At 42.2% G+C, this 15,420-nt stretch overlaps 1 protein-coding gene across 1 annotated transcript in view; it reads right to left on the bottom strand.

Annotated features, from left to right (window-relative positions):
• LOC124776229 (GRIP and coiled-coil domain-containing protein 2-like) overlaps positions 1–15,420 on the bottom strand; it is a 282,612-nt gene that overhangs the window by 226,607 nt on the left and 40,585 nt on the right. The gene's annotated exons all lie outside the window — the stretch shown is intronic.

Raw genomic sequence — 15,420 nt, 5'->3', positions numbered from 1 at the left:
GCAAGAGCTGACAAGTGCAAGAGTTTCCGCACAATCCAATTAACAGCTCATGCACCCAAGTTGCTGACAAGAGTAATATACAAAAGTTCATAGAGGTGTGTACTGTCTACACAGCTAAATGAAGGCAGTTTGTTTGTTGCCATACACGTTTCGTTTCATTTATTTTGGAAGCATGATCAGTGGCCTGAAATACATGTTCTCCACGAATTTAGAGCAACTAAGGGAAAGACAGAAAACAAATAAAAATGACAAATACACAAAAGAATGGAAAAGAAAATTGAGGATATGTTGGATGACAATCAGCTTGGCTTTAGTAAAGTTAAAGGCACCAGAGAGGCAATTCTACCACTGCGGTTGATAATGGAAGCAAGACTAAGGAAAAATCAAGACACATTCATAGGATTTGTTGAGCTGGAAAAAGCGTTCGACAATGTACAATGGTGCAAGATGTTCAAAATTCTGAGAAAGGTAGGGTAAACAATAGAAGAGAGGTAAAATGCACAATATGCACAGGAGCCCAGAGGGACTAATAAGAATGGACAACCAAAACGAAGTGCTCGGATTAAAAAAGGTGTAAGACAGGGATGTAGTCTTTCATCCCTACTATTCAATCTGTACATGAAGAAGCAATGATAAAGGTTCAGGAGTGGGATTAAAATTCAGGGTGATAGGACATCAATGATACAATTTGCTGATGACATTGCTATCCTGAGTGAACGTGAAGACAAATTACATGATCCGCTGAATGGAATGAACAGTCTACTGAGTACAGAATATGGACTGAGAGCAAATTGAAGAAAGACGAAAGCAATGAGAAATAGCAGAAATGAGAACAGCGAGAAACGTAACATCAGGATTGATGGTCATGAAGTAGATGAAGTTAATGAATTCTGCCACATAGACAGCAAAATAACCAATGACGTATGGAGCAAGGATGACCTCAAAATCAGACCTACAATTTCAAAAAGGGCATTTCTGGCCAAGAGAAGTCTACTAGTATCAAATATAGGCCTTAATTTAAGGAAATAATTTCTGAGAATTTGTGTCTGGAGCACAGCATTGTATGATAGTGAAACATGGACTGTGGGAAAACCGGAACCAAAGAGAATCAAAGCATGCAGACTGTATACGCGGACAAGGAAAAAAAATTCCCAGGTTTTTCCCCGATTTCCCGGTTAAAAATAAGCTTTCTCCCAAATGAAAACACACTTTTTCCATGTTATTAAGTGACAGCATATTTTCCCTCGGAACTGTAAAACTCATCAATCCTTTGAATGGTTATGTTTTTATACACGGGCGTAGAATTTCCCGGCACTTTAGAAAATGAAACTCAGGGAAGAAAACTCCTTTTGGAAAGATTTTTGATACGCAGCAACATGTACGCTGCATATTTTCGTGTTATGAAAGTACGAATTTGGATTTCACCAAACACCGGATATTAATTTCCGAACCATTTCAATCGAGATTGCGATGCGTTTTTGTAAGTCAGTCATAGCTTATGTCACATGATTCCGCCAGCCGATGGCAGCAGATATTCATAGATGAAAATGTGCACTTGAAATGTAGCGTACAGTTGAAATTAGCCAATAGCCTGGAACTAAAACACTTTGTTTTAAACACAGTGAATGCCTCGGCTTAAAAGATTAATAAAAGCCAAACTTCTTTAGCAAACCAACAAAAATAACTTCATTGTTCTACAAGGCGATTAATGCATGGCTGTCAGAAAAGTGGAAATAAAATAACAGCTGAAACTAATAACATATATTAGCCTTTCATAATTATGTGAATTTATTTTAATTCACCTGATAGCTCCCGGCCATTTTGGTTTCATTTGACGTGAGAGCAGTAAACGAAGAGAAAAAAGCAAAATCACTAAATGTAAACACGGGTCACGTGAAGACTACTCACTTCCCCACTATAACTCATACTCCTCTGCGCATCAGCCTCGGATCTAAAATATTTCCGAACCAGGACAACACTAAGATAGTGGCGACCCACTCTCCCCCTCCCCCTCCCAGCCCCCCTCCCTCCAGCGTTTGGGACACGACATCAAAAATTTTAAAAAATCGAATTTTCAAAAATATGTTCATTTTGTGGCATACATCTATCTGAAGATGTCTGATACATAAAACATACATGTTCAAGGAAATGTAGGACATGTTATTTGGTCTTAAGTGTGCCAGAGCGCAGTGCCACTCCTCCTCACACAGCATTCCTCTATCGCACGTCACTGTATTTCGCTCCGTGGCATTGAAATGCGTATATTTTGTACTGGATGCTATCAAACTATATTAGGACAGTGGAAATTAAAATGTCCTGTGGTGCCTCTCCAGCTGCCAGTCATCCTGTTTGACATCCTGCCTGCCTCTCTCTCTCTCTCTCTCTCTCACACACACACACACACACACACACACACACACACACATCCATCCGCACATATACAGACACAAGCAGACATGTGTAAAGGCAAAGAGTTTGGGCAGAGATTTCAGTCGAGGCGGAAGTACAGAGGCAAAGGTGTTGTTGAAAGACAGGTGAGGTATGAGCGGCGGCAACTTGAAATTAGCGGAGGTTGAGGCCTGGTGAGTAACGGGAAGAGAGGATATATTGAAGGACAGGTTCCTATCTCTGAAGTTCTGATAGGTTGGTGTTAGTTAGAAGTATCCAGATAACCCGGACGGTGTAACACTGTGCCAAGATGTGCTGGCCGTGCACCAAGGCATGTTTAGCCACAGGGTGATCCTCATTACCAACAAACACTGTCTGCCTGTGTCCATTCATTCGAATGGACAGTTTGTTGCTGGTCATTCCCACATAGAAAGCTTCACAGTGTAGGCACGTTAGTTGGTAAATCACGTGGGTGCTTTCACACGTGGCTCTGCCTTTGATCGTGTACACCTTCCGGGCTACAGGACTGGAGTAGGTGATGGTGGGAGGGTGCATGGGACAGGTTTTACACTGGGGGCAGTTACAAGGGTAGGAGCCAGAGGGTAGGGAAGGTGGTTTGCGGATTTCATAGGAATGAACCAAGAGGTTATGAAGGTTAGGTGGACGGCGGAAATACACTCTTGGTGGAGTGGGGAGGATTTCATGAAGGATGGATCTCATTTCACGGCAGGATTTAAGGAAGTCGTATCCCTGCTGGAGAGCCACATTCAGAGTCTGATCCAGTCCCGGAAAGTATCCTGTCACAAGTGGGGCACTTTTGTTGGAGGTTCTGGGTTTGAGGGGATGAGATAGTGGCTCTCGTTATTTGCTTCTGTACCAGGTCGAGAGGGTAGTTGCGGGATGTGAAAGCTGTTTTCAGGTTGTTGGTGTAATGGTTCAGGGATTCTGGACTGGAGCAGATTCGTTTGCCTCGAAGACCTAGGCTGTAGGGAAGGGACCGTTTGATGTGGAATGGGTGGCAGCTGTCATAATGGAGGCACTTGCTTGTTGGTGGGTTTGATGTGGACGGACGTGTGAAGCTGGCCATTGGACAGATGGAGGTCAACGTCAAGTAAAGTGGCATGGGATTTGGAGTAGGACCAGGTGAATCTGATGGAATCAAAGGAGTTGAGGTTGGAGAGGAAATTCTGGAGTTCTTCACTGTGAGTCCAGATCATGAAGATGTCATCAATAAATCTGTACCAAACTTTGGGTTGGCAGGCCTGTTTAAGCAAGAAGGCTTCCTCTAAGCGACCCATAAATAGGTTGGCGTACGAGGGGGCCATCATGGTATCCATGACTGTTCCCTTTAATTGTTGGTATGTCTGGTCTTCGAAAGTGAAGATGCTGTGAGCCAGGATGAAGGTGGCTAAGGTAATGAGGAAAGTGGTTTTAGGTAGGGTGGCAGGTGATCGGCGTGAAAGGAAGTGCTCCATCGCAGTGAGGCCCTGGACGCGCGGAATATTTGTGTATAAGGAAGTGGCATCAATGGTTACAAGGACGGTTTCCGGGGTAACAGATTGGTAAGGACTCCAGGCGTTCGAGAAAGTGGTTGGTGTCTTTGATGAAGGATGGGAGACTGCACGTAATGGGTTGAAGGTGTTGATCTATGTAGGCAGAGATATGTTCTGTGAGGGCTTGGTAGCCTGCTACAATAGGGCGGCCGGGATGATTGGGTTTGTGAATTTTAGGAAGCAGGTAGAAGGTAGGGGTTTGGGGAGTCGGTGGGGTCAGGAGGTTGATGGAGTCAGGTGCAAGGTTTTGTAGGGGGCCTAAGGTTCTGAGGATTCCTTGAAGCTCTGCCTGGACATCAGGAATGGGATTTACATACAAAGTTTGCCATGGTAACCCCATTCCTGATGCCCAGGCGGTGCTTCAAGGAATCCTCAGAATCTTAGGCCCCCTACAAAACCTTTCACCTGACTCCATCAACCTCCTGACCACACAGACACCCCGCACCCCTACCTTCTACCTACTTCCTAAAATTCACAAACCCAATCATCCCGGCCGCCCCATTGTAGCTGGTTACCAAGCCCCCACAGAACATATCTCTGCTTACGTAGATCAACACATTCAACCCATTACATGCAGTCTTCCATCCTTCATCGAAGACACCAACCACTTTCTCGAACGCCTGGAACCCTTACCAATCTGTTACCCCCGGAAACCATCCTTGTAACCATTGATGCCACTTCCTTATACACAAATATTCCGCACGTCCAGGGCCTCACTGCGATGGAGCACTTCCTTTCACGCCGATCACCTGCCACCCTACCTAAAACCTCTTTCCTCATTACCTTAGCCACCTTCATCCTGACTCATAACTTCTTCACTTCCGAAGGCCAGACATACCAACAATTAAAGGGAACAGCCATGGGTACCAGGATGGCCCCCTCGTGCGCCAACCTATTTATGGGTCGCTTAGAGGATGCCTTCTTGGTTAACCAGGCCTGCCAACCCAAAGTTTGGTACAGATTTATTGATGACATCTTCATGATTTGGACTCACAGTGAAGAAGAACTCCAGAATTTCCTCTCCAACCTCAACTCCTTTGATTCCATCAGATTCACCTGGTCCTACTCCAAATCCCACGCCACTTTCCTTGACGTTGACCTCCATCTGTCCAATGGCCAGCTTCACACATCCGTCCACATCAAACCCACCAACAAGCAACAGTACCTCCATTACGACAGCTGCCACCCATTCCATATCAAACGGTCCCTTCCCTACAGCCTATGTCTTCGTGGTGAACGAATCTGCTCCAGTCCAGAATCCCTGAACCATTACACCAACAACCTGAAAACAGCTTTCACATCCCGCAACTACTCTCCCGACCTGGTACAGAAGCAAATAACGAGAGCCACTTCCTCATCCCCTCAAACCCAGAACCTCCCTCAGAAGAACCCCAAAAGTGCCCCACTTGTGACAGGATACTTTCCGGGGCTGGATCAGACTCTGAATGTGGCTCTCCAGCAAGGATACGACTTCCTCAAATCCTGCCGTGAAATGAGATCCATCCTTCATGAAATCCTCCCCACTCCACCAAGAGTGTATTTCCGCCGTCCACCTAACCTTCATAACCTCTTGGTTCATCCCTATGAAATCCGCAAACCACCTTCCCTACCCTCTGGCTCCTACCCTTGTAACCGCCCCCGGTGTAAAACCTGTCCCATGCACCCTCCCACCACCACCTACTCCAGTCCTATAACCCGGAAGGTGTACACGATCAAAGGCAGAGCCACGTGTGAAAGCACCCACGTGATTTACCAACTAACCTGCCTACACTGTGAAGCTTTCTATGTGGGAATGACCAGCAACAAACTGTCCATTCGAATGAATGGACACGGCAGACAGTGTTTGTTGGTAATGAGGATCACCCTGTGGCTAGACATGCCTTGGTGCATGGCCAGCACATCTTGGCACAATGTTACACCGTCCGAGTTATCTGTATACTTTTCACTAACACCAACCTATCAGAACTCCAGAGATAAGAACTTGCCCTTCAATATATCCTCTCTTCCTGTTACCCACCAGGCCTCAACCTCCGCTAATTTCAAGTTGCCGCCGCTCATACCTCACCTGTCTTTCAACAACACCTTTGCCTCTGTACTTCCGCCTCGACTGAAATCTCTGCCCAAACTCTTTGCCTTTACGTATGTCTGCTAGTGTCTGTATATGTGCAGATGGATGTGTGTGTGTGTGTGTGTGTGTGTGTGTGTGTGTGTGCGCGTGTGTGTGTGCGCGAGTTTATACCTGTCCTTTTTTCCCCCTAAGGTAAGTCTTTCCACTCCCGGGATTGGAATGACTCCTTACCCTCTCCCTTAAAACCCACATCCTTTCGTCTTTCCCTGTCCTTCCCTCTTTCCTGATGAAGCAACCGTGGGTTGCGAAAGCTTGAATTTTGTGTGTGTGTTTGTGTGTCTATCAACATACCAACACTTTCCTTTGGTAAGTTACATCATCTTTGTTTTTAGATATATTTTTCCCATGTGGAATGTTTGCCTCTACTATATAAATATAGCATACGGTACATAAAACCAGTGAAGACAAGAGACAAGCAATACAGTACACATTTCTTCAATCCTTAGCTCCTAGCATAGTTTTCTCTCTAATCTTGCTACCGCTTTACACGGTGCGCTTTCCTTTCTGCAACAGAATCTATTACCTCATCAAAGTTTGTCAAACGTTTTGCTACATGAAAAATCGAAATGTCGTTATCTAATACTGAAAAAGTTGCTAACATAAATAATGCCCAAGACTGGTGCGGTTTCTTGATCTGATTATGTCTATTTTGTCACTGCCTGCTAAATAAAACAAAATAAGCCATTCTAACACTGCATTTGTAACACACACCAAATAAACGAGACTGTTTTGGCACAAATGGTCATTTTTATAACACAACAGAATATAATTCATGAAGACCAACATAAAATGCCTATTAGGCCTACTACAAGCAAGAAGCTTTATGTTAGAAAATAGTTTCACATTTCATTCATACGCTCCATTTCTCGAGCATGAGATCTAAAAGTAGTAGTACGAGATTTTTATTTAATTTTGGAATCGTCATATTCTTCCCTAATTTGTGTGATATCCCCATGTCTTCTCTTTCCTCGTTCTAACAAACAATCTTGTCATGACCAATTCTGGAACTATTCCTGCCTTTGTAAAAACTTATTCGCCGGTTAACTTCACTAACCCTGCCAGAATCACCGGTTTAGCTATTCCTGATTATTCTCCGGTTAGGAGTTGTTACATTCGTACAAACCATTTTCCGCATTACTTCCAGAATAGAACTTTGCGGCTGCTAGACGGGGACTGTACAACTGGCCCTTACTAGTGTAGCGCTCTGGCCAAAAATTTAGTTTTCCTGGATACACTGAGACGATAATACATAATCTTTCTTACCTATTATTCCTGTTAGTCGTTTCTTTCCACTCTTGTAGTGTGAAATTATGGATTTCCCTAGTTATAATTATAACAACGCTGATCATTTGCAAACCCAATCAACCACATAATCACTCATTCGGCTTTATTCCGCTCAGCTTGTATAGCACGGTCCTCTTTTGCCTGCATCACGTACACTATGCATGCATTCAAAAATCAACTTATGATTTTTTCTACCATGGGACCAAACTGCTGATGTCATCGGTCCCTAGACTTACACACTACTTAATCTAACTTACGCTAAGGACAACACATACATCCATGCCTGAGGGAGGATTCAAACCTCCGACAGGGGCAGCCGTGCGAACCGTGACAAGTCTCCCTACACCGCACAGCTACCTCGTGCGGCTTACGATTCATTCAGAAATCAACTTACAGAGTGTGTTCAAAAACGAACAAGGATGCACATCAAAATCATATGAGTAATCGATAGACCAACGTGCACTGGATGTAAGGCGCTTTGTGAAACTACGTTTTTTCTCCTCAAGAATATGAATCACCCCCTCATAGATCCGGGCGTGAATCTGGCAGCTTTGGTGACCCAGTAAAATTTTTCCCTGTTGCATCTAGCTTCTTGTTGCGACTGATTACACAGCTAACAGCCACATTTCTGTAGCCAGAAACGAGAGAAGGTACTACTCATACGCCACTCAACTGCGCATGCGCATGAGCCTGCTCGTAACTGCTAAAACGAATCTAATGTAAACAGTTGTGACGTCACACTCATTCGAGGCAATTTGTTGTTATGAAGCATTGCGTAGTCTTTCTAAAGAATTTGACACATTTTGCTGCTGAAAAAGGCTTGTATGCGCACTGTGTTTTGTTGTTGTATATGGCACATTTCCTTTGCAATTTATGTTTTATTTAAGTTTTTCTTTTTCTCGTTCACATTTTATTGTTGCAGTATTATTCTGCAGTAGCGGGATACAGTAATATCCTTTGTTGGAGTATCAATTCTTAACAGTACCAAGTTTTTGCCCTGGTTTGGAAACATCGTAGATGTGGGGCTGGGTAAAGGTTATGTACACTGGCACAGAACTTTCTGGTCCTTTCGGAAACAAAATCGAGCAAAAAAAAAAAATTGCACATTTTGAGAGGTCTTTTATGTGTAGCAATATGTATGCTGCATATTAATTATAAATATGAATTCCCATCGAACACAGCACTTTAGTTTCAGAGACACCGGAATCAAGACTGCGATGTGCTTACATCAAGTTAACTCACCAGCCAATGACTGCCGACGTTCAAACCATAGAACACAGGATGCAGTCAGTCAATAGCAACATCATTGTTAAGTACCGCAAACATACAAACAGGAAAAGTTTATGGTTTAAATTAATATACATCCAGTTTAGCTACAAGGAAAGCTAAGCTTTCACATATAATATTTGTCTTTTTTGCATCTATTACCCTTCAGGAGATATATATATATATATATATATATATAAAAATGTGCCGGTGAAATTTTTTGTAATTTTTCCTGAGGGCATGCAGCTTTACTGTATGATTAAATGATGATGGCGTCCTCTTGGGTAAAATATTCCGGAGGTAAAATAGTCCCCCATTCGGGTCTCCGGGCGGGGACTACTCAAGAGGATGTCGTTATCAGGAGAAATAAAACTGGCGTTCTACGGATCGGAGCGTGGAATGTCAGATCCCTTAATCGAACAGGTAGGTTAGAAAATTTAAAAAGGGAAATGGATAGGTTAAAGTTAGATATAGTGGGAATTAGTGAAGTTCGGTGGCAGGAGGAACAAGACTTCTGATCAGGTGACTACAGGGTTATAAACACAAAATCAAATAGGGGTAATGCAGGAGTAGGTTTAATAATGAATAGGAAAATAGGAATGTGGGTAAGCTACTACAAACAGCACAGTGAACGCATTATTGTGGCCAAGATAGATACGAAGCCCACACCTACTACAGTAGTACAAGTTTATATGCCAACTAGCTCTGCAGATGACGAAGAAATTGAAGAAATGTATGATGAAATAAAAGAAATTATTCAGATAGTGAAGGGAGACGAAAATTTAATAGTCATGGGTGACTGGAATTCGAGTGTAGGAAAAGAGAGAGAAGGAAACGTAGTAGGTGAATATGGATTGGGGCTAAGAAATGAAAGAGGAAGCCGCCTGGTAGAATTTTGCACAGAGCACAACATACTCATAGTTAACACTTGGTTTAAGAACCATGAAAGAAGATTGTACACATGGAAGAACCCTGGAGGTACTAAAAGGTATCAGATAGATTATATAATGGTAAGACAGAGATTTAGAAACCAGGTTTTAAATTATAAGACATTTCCAGGGGCAGATGTGGACTCTGACCACAATCTATTGGTTATGACCTGTAGATTAAAACTGAAGAAACTGCAAAAAGGTGGGAATTTAAGGAGATGGGACCTGGATAAACTGAAAGAACCAGAGGTTGTACAGAGTTTCAGGGAGAGCATAAGGGAACAATTGACAGGAATGGGGGAAAGAAATACAGTAGAGGAAGAATGGGTAGCTCTGAGGGATGAAGTAGTGAAGGCAGCAGAGGATCAAGTAGGTAAAAAGACGAGGACTAGTAGAAATCCTTGGGTAACAGAAGAAATATTGAATTTAAATGATGAAAGGAGAAAATATAAACATGCAGTAAATGAAGCAGGCAAAAAGGAATACAAACGTCTCAAAAATGAGATCGACAGGAAGTGCAAAATGGCTAAGCAGGGATGGCTAGAGGACAAATGTAAGGATGTAGAGGCTTATCTCACTAGGGGTGAGATAGATACTGCCTACAGGAAAATTAGAGAGACCTTTGGAGATAAGAGAACGACTTGTATGAATGTCAAGAGCTCAGATGGAAACCCAGTTCTAAGCAAAGAAGGGAAAGCAGAAAGGTGGAAGGAGTATATAGAGGGCCTATACAAGGGCGATGTACTTGAGGACAATATTATGGAAATGGAAGAGGAGGTAGATGAAGATGAAATGGGAGATACGATACTGCGTGAAGAGTTTGACAGAGCTCTGAAAGACATGAGTCAAAACAAGGCCCCGGGAGTAGACAACATTCCACTGGAACAACTGACGGCCTTGGGAGAGACAGTCCTGACAAAACTATACCATCTGGTGAGCAAGATGTATGAGATAGGCGAAATACCCTCAGACTTCAAGAAGAATATAATAATTCCAATCCCAAAGAAAGCAGGTGTTGACAGATGTGAAAATTACCGAACAATTAGTTTAATAAGCCACAGCTGCAAAATACTAACACGAATTCTTTACAGACGAACGGAAAAACTAGTAGAAGCCGACCTCGGGGAATATCAGTTTGGATTCCGTAGAAACACTGGAACACATGAGGCAATACTGACCTTACGACTTATCTTAGAAGAAAGATTAAGGAAAGGCAAACCTATGTTTCTAGCATTTGTAGACTTAGAGAAAGCTTTTGACAATGTTGACTGGAATACTCTTTTTCAAACTCTAAAGGTGGCAGGGGTAAAATATAGGGAGCGAAAGATATTTACAATTTGTACAGAAACCAGATGGCAGTTATAAGAGTCGAGGGACATGAAAGGGAAACAGTGGTTGGGAAGGGAGTAAGACAGGGTTGTAGCCTCTCCCAGATGTTATTCAATCTGTATATTGAGCAAGTAGTAAAGGAAACAAAAGAAAAATTTGGAGTAGGTATTAAAATCCATGGAGAAGAAATAAAAACTTTGAGGTTCGCTGATGACATTGTAATTCTGTCAGAGACAGCAAAGGACTTGGAAGAGCAGTTGAATGGAATGGAATGGAGAGTCTCTTGAAAGGAGGATATAAGATGAACATCAACAGAAGCAAAACGAGGATAATGGAATGTAGTCGAATTAAGTCGGGTGATGCTGAGGGAATTAGATTAGGAAATGAGACACTTAAAGTAGTAAAGGAGTTTTGCTATTTGGGGAGCAAAATAACTGATGATGGTCGAAGTAGAGAGGATATAAAATGTAGACTGGCAATGGCAAGGAAAGCGTTTCTGAAGAAGAGAAATTTGTTAACATCGAGTATAGATTTAAATGTCAGGCAGTCTTTTCATGAAGTATTTGTATGGAGTGTAGCCATGTATGGAAGTGAAACGTGGACGATAAATAGTTTGGACAAGAAGAGAATAGAAGCTTTCGAAATGTGGTGCTACAGAAGAATGCTGAAGATTAGATGAGTAGATCACATAACCAATGAGGAAGTATTGAATAGGATTGGGGAGAAGAGAAGTTTGTGGCACAACTTGACCAGAAGAAGGAATCGGTTGGTAGGACATGTTCTGAGGCATCAAGGGATCACCAATTTAGTATTGGAGGGCAGGGTGGAGGGTAAAAATCGTAGAGGGAGACCAAGAGATGAATACACTAAGCAGATTCAGAAGGATGTAGGTTGCAGTAGGTACTGGGAGATGAAGAGGCTTGCACAGGATAGGGTAGCATGGAGAGCTGCATCAAACCAGTTTCAGGACTGAAGACCACAACAACAACAACAAGTGTCTGCTCTTCTGGAAATGAATTGAATGAGAGCGAAACACTCCTTGATATAAGAGATTCATTTGATATTCTCACATGTAACATAATTCATCTTATGTAAAAGGAAGTTTATTTTGAATGTAAGGCTTCTCAAATGACCATTCGCAATATTTTCCCGCAACCTTTTTGAAAAATGTTTCTTTTGAGTAGTTGCCAAAGAGCACCAGAAAACAGGCGTTATTTCACATGCACAACTACAATGACGTAGGAAGCCCATACTTGGTGTTTGCTCTGCTGATACACCTTTTGTCAAATTTCTATTTGGAATTTTGTTTGTAGTCGGGCATCATGTGACCATGTGCAGCATTGCAGCATGTTATTTGGAGGGGACATATGAAATTATTGTACTTAGGACAATTGTTTTATCATACCCTATCAAGATAAGGAATGCAAAATTAGAAAGTAGTCCTTGGCACAATATTCATTTTAAAACTAGACTACCACTCAAGGTACCCTAATATTTTGCTGTTTGGTGTCTTTAGCATAGATTTTATTTTCTTTAATTTTATTTTTTCCTGCAACACTGTCCTGCAGCACCTCCAATCAAGTTTAAATCCACACAGCACTACAAAAAGCTAGTAAGAAGGAAAAAAGGATTAAAATTTTCTTGCAAAACTGAAAAAAAAGTCTTTTCTATACCCCAGAGATCGAACAACAGAAAATCCAGGTTGGAATGTCAACAATATAGGGAAAAGATAGACTGTTACTTACTGTAAAGTTGACACATTTAGTTGCAGACAGGTACAAATAAAAAGACTCTTACATATGAGTTTTCAGCCACATCCTCCATCAGAAAACAAAAGATAAACACACAAAATTCATTCACACAAGCAAGCACATGTCACGCACACATGATTGCCAACTCCAGCAGATTGGACCAGAATGCCAAGTTTTTTATGACTTTTGCAAACTACATAAAAATTAATATTACTTGTGAAGCCAAGAAACTGTATAATTGGTAGTTTACATTGCTACTCTAGGAGTAAATATAAAGTAAGGAGTTACAATGATAAAACACGGTGTGCTGTGAGCCTATAATTTACTGAAGAATGCATTCTGCAAATTTAAGATGTAAACAACACAAATTAAGAAATAATGTCAAGCCTAGACGAGGTATCAGACATGTCTTGTGATCGAAAAACACTGTTTTTCATGCAAGGCAGATATGTAAAATTCTGCTAAAGCTTTTCAGTTTGGTTTTCAGGAATCCAATTTTCTTGGAGTACCCATACTGTATTATCTCATGTTTGTTTCCTTATTATGGCTTAATGCCATATGTGCCAAAAGATGAAAACATTCACTTTAAATTCAGAAAATAGTTGAAACTAGCCAACAACGTTAGCAAACTGACAAAAATAACTTCATTGTTCTACAAGGTGATTGATGATTGACTGGCAATAGCATGGAAATAAAATAAAATCTGCTCGACTGCCAATAATATATTTTAGTCTTCCATAATTATGTGAATGTGTTTTAATCCACCTGATAGCGCCCAGCCATAGAAATCCGTTTTGTTTTCATTTGATGTGAGAGCTGTAAACGAAGAGAGAACAGCAAAATCAGGAAACATAAATGCAGGTCACATGGAGACTCCACCCAATACAACCCAGCCTGCTCCACGCATGTGCAAATCTGGCAGCCTGGACATGCAAAAAAGATTTTTCCGGGTAGCATCTGGCTGCTTGCAACTACTGCTTGTACAGCTAACAGCCACACTTCAAGTACCAAGAAGTGGGAGAAGGTACTACTCATACGCGACTTCAGAACTGCGCATCTGCATGAGCCTGCTGGCAACAGCTCAAACTAAACTAAATTCTAAATTAAACAAATGTGACATCATGCTCATTGAAAGCAGAGGCCGCACAGCGTAGCTGCGCAGTCTGAGGAATCTTGTCACGGTCTGCATGGCTCCCCCCCATCGGAGGTTCGAGTCCTCCCTCAGGCATGTGTGTGAGTGTTGCCCTTAGCGTATGTTAGTTTGAGTTAGGGACCTCACAGTTTGGTCCCATAAGACCTTACCACAAATTTCAAATTTTCGAAAGCAATTTGTTGTTATGAAGTAGTCTTTGACATTTGGCTGACAGCAGACACTTGCGTGTGTACTGTGTTTTGTTGCTATAAATGGCACATTTTCTTTGCAATTTAAGTTTTATACTAGCATTTTTCTGTGATTTTGTCTCATTGCTACAGTATTACTCTGCAGTAGCAGTCTTTGTCAGAGAATCAGTTCTTACCCTGAAAAATTACAAAAATTTAACTGAACACTGAAACAATGAAACAATGAAAAATTTCTGGGATTTTCCCAGTTTTCTCCTGGATGAAAAAATTCCTGAGTTTTTCCTGGATTTCCCAGTTGTCCTGGGGTGTATACACCCTGATGATGCATAAAAAAATATAATAAATGGTTTTATCACTATGAAAGTATCTCTATCTGATCCAGCACACACCAGGTATTTTGTAAATTGTTTTGGTCCCAGTCATCTATCTTGTCCCTTTTTGATGTGGGTAACCACGTTAGGTAAGCAGTAGGATTAAAACTGTCCATACAGAAATATTTAGACTTACATGTTCATAAGGCTGATCAGAACAGTCATAGTGTTGGTTCAATTTGATATGTTTCATTACTGCTTGGCATGCATAGAGAGCTAGCAGCTCAGGCATCACAAGTGTGGCCCCTGTGTTGTCAGAGGGCTCTTCCAAAAGAATACATAACAACCTCACTACATCTATCACATTTGGTATCGCTTTGGCTTTTAAGCGTATATACGAATCTACGCAGTCACCAAGCACACAGGCTTCTCAACACTAGGCAGTAGGCACTATTTAAGGTGTTCTTCCCAAACCAGTACACACAACACAAAAAAAATTGTATATGAAAATTAAACCCCGAAGGGGACCGAAATTACTTTGAAAGAATAGTAGTATAACAGAAACAAATGAAAATGCTGAAAATAAATCAGCATCCACTAAAGTAGCCAGATCAACATCAAAAGCTGCCACCACAAGAAAGAAAGAGAAGTAAGGATAGTCAGTGTTGGGAGGCTGTAGCACATGAAAAGAAGTAGGTGCTGACATGCACATATTCATAAAAGAATTGTGAGCCGCCCGGGTGGGAGGCAGGAAGGCCTGGCCGAAGGGGGAAAGGGGCAGCCAGCGGGGGAGGCAGGAAGCAGTGGCCGGAGGGAGGAAAAGATTGTGGGAGAGAGAAAGAGTGGGGGAAGGGACGAAAGGGGGCTGAGGTTGGCGGGGAGCTTAGGAGGGAGGAGAGGAAGGTAACAGAGTGACGAGTGGCAGCACAGTGAGATCAAGTTTGAGAAGTTGGTGGTGTGGCCAATGGCGGGGAGTGTGAAAGGTGGTTTGCAATGCAGAGAGTGGTAGGGTGTTAAGGCACACTGGGGAGCAGGAGCAGTGGTGGGGTTGGCATGCATGGGCAGGTATCAGGGCAGTATTGGGGAGTTAAGGCAGTGGCATGGATGCACGACTGTAGGGCATGTATCAGAGAAGTGGGG

This window comes from Schistocerca piceifrons, chromosome 2 (genome assembly GCF_021461385.2).
Source record: "Schistocerca piceifrons isolate TAMUIC-IGC-003096 chromosome 2, iqSchPice1.1, whole genome shotgun sequence".
Classification (NCBI taxonomy): domain Eukaryota; kingdom Metazoa; phylum Arthropoda; class Insecta; order Orthoptera; family Acrididae; genus Schistocerca; species Schistocerca piceifrons.
The sequence above is the reverse complement of the archived record's forward strand: the minus strand, read 5'-3'. Positions and strand labels throughout refer to the sequence as shown.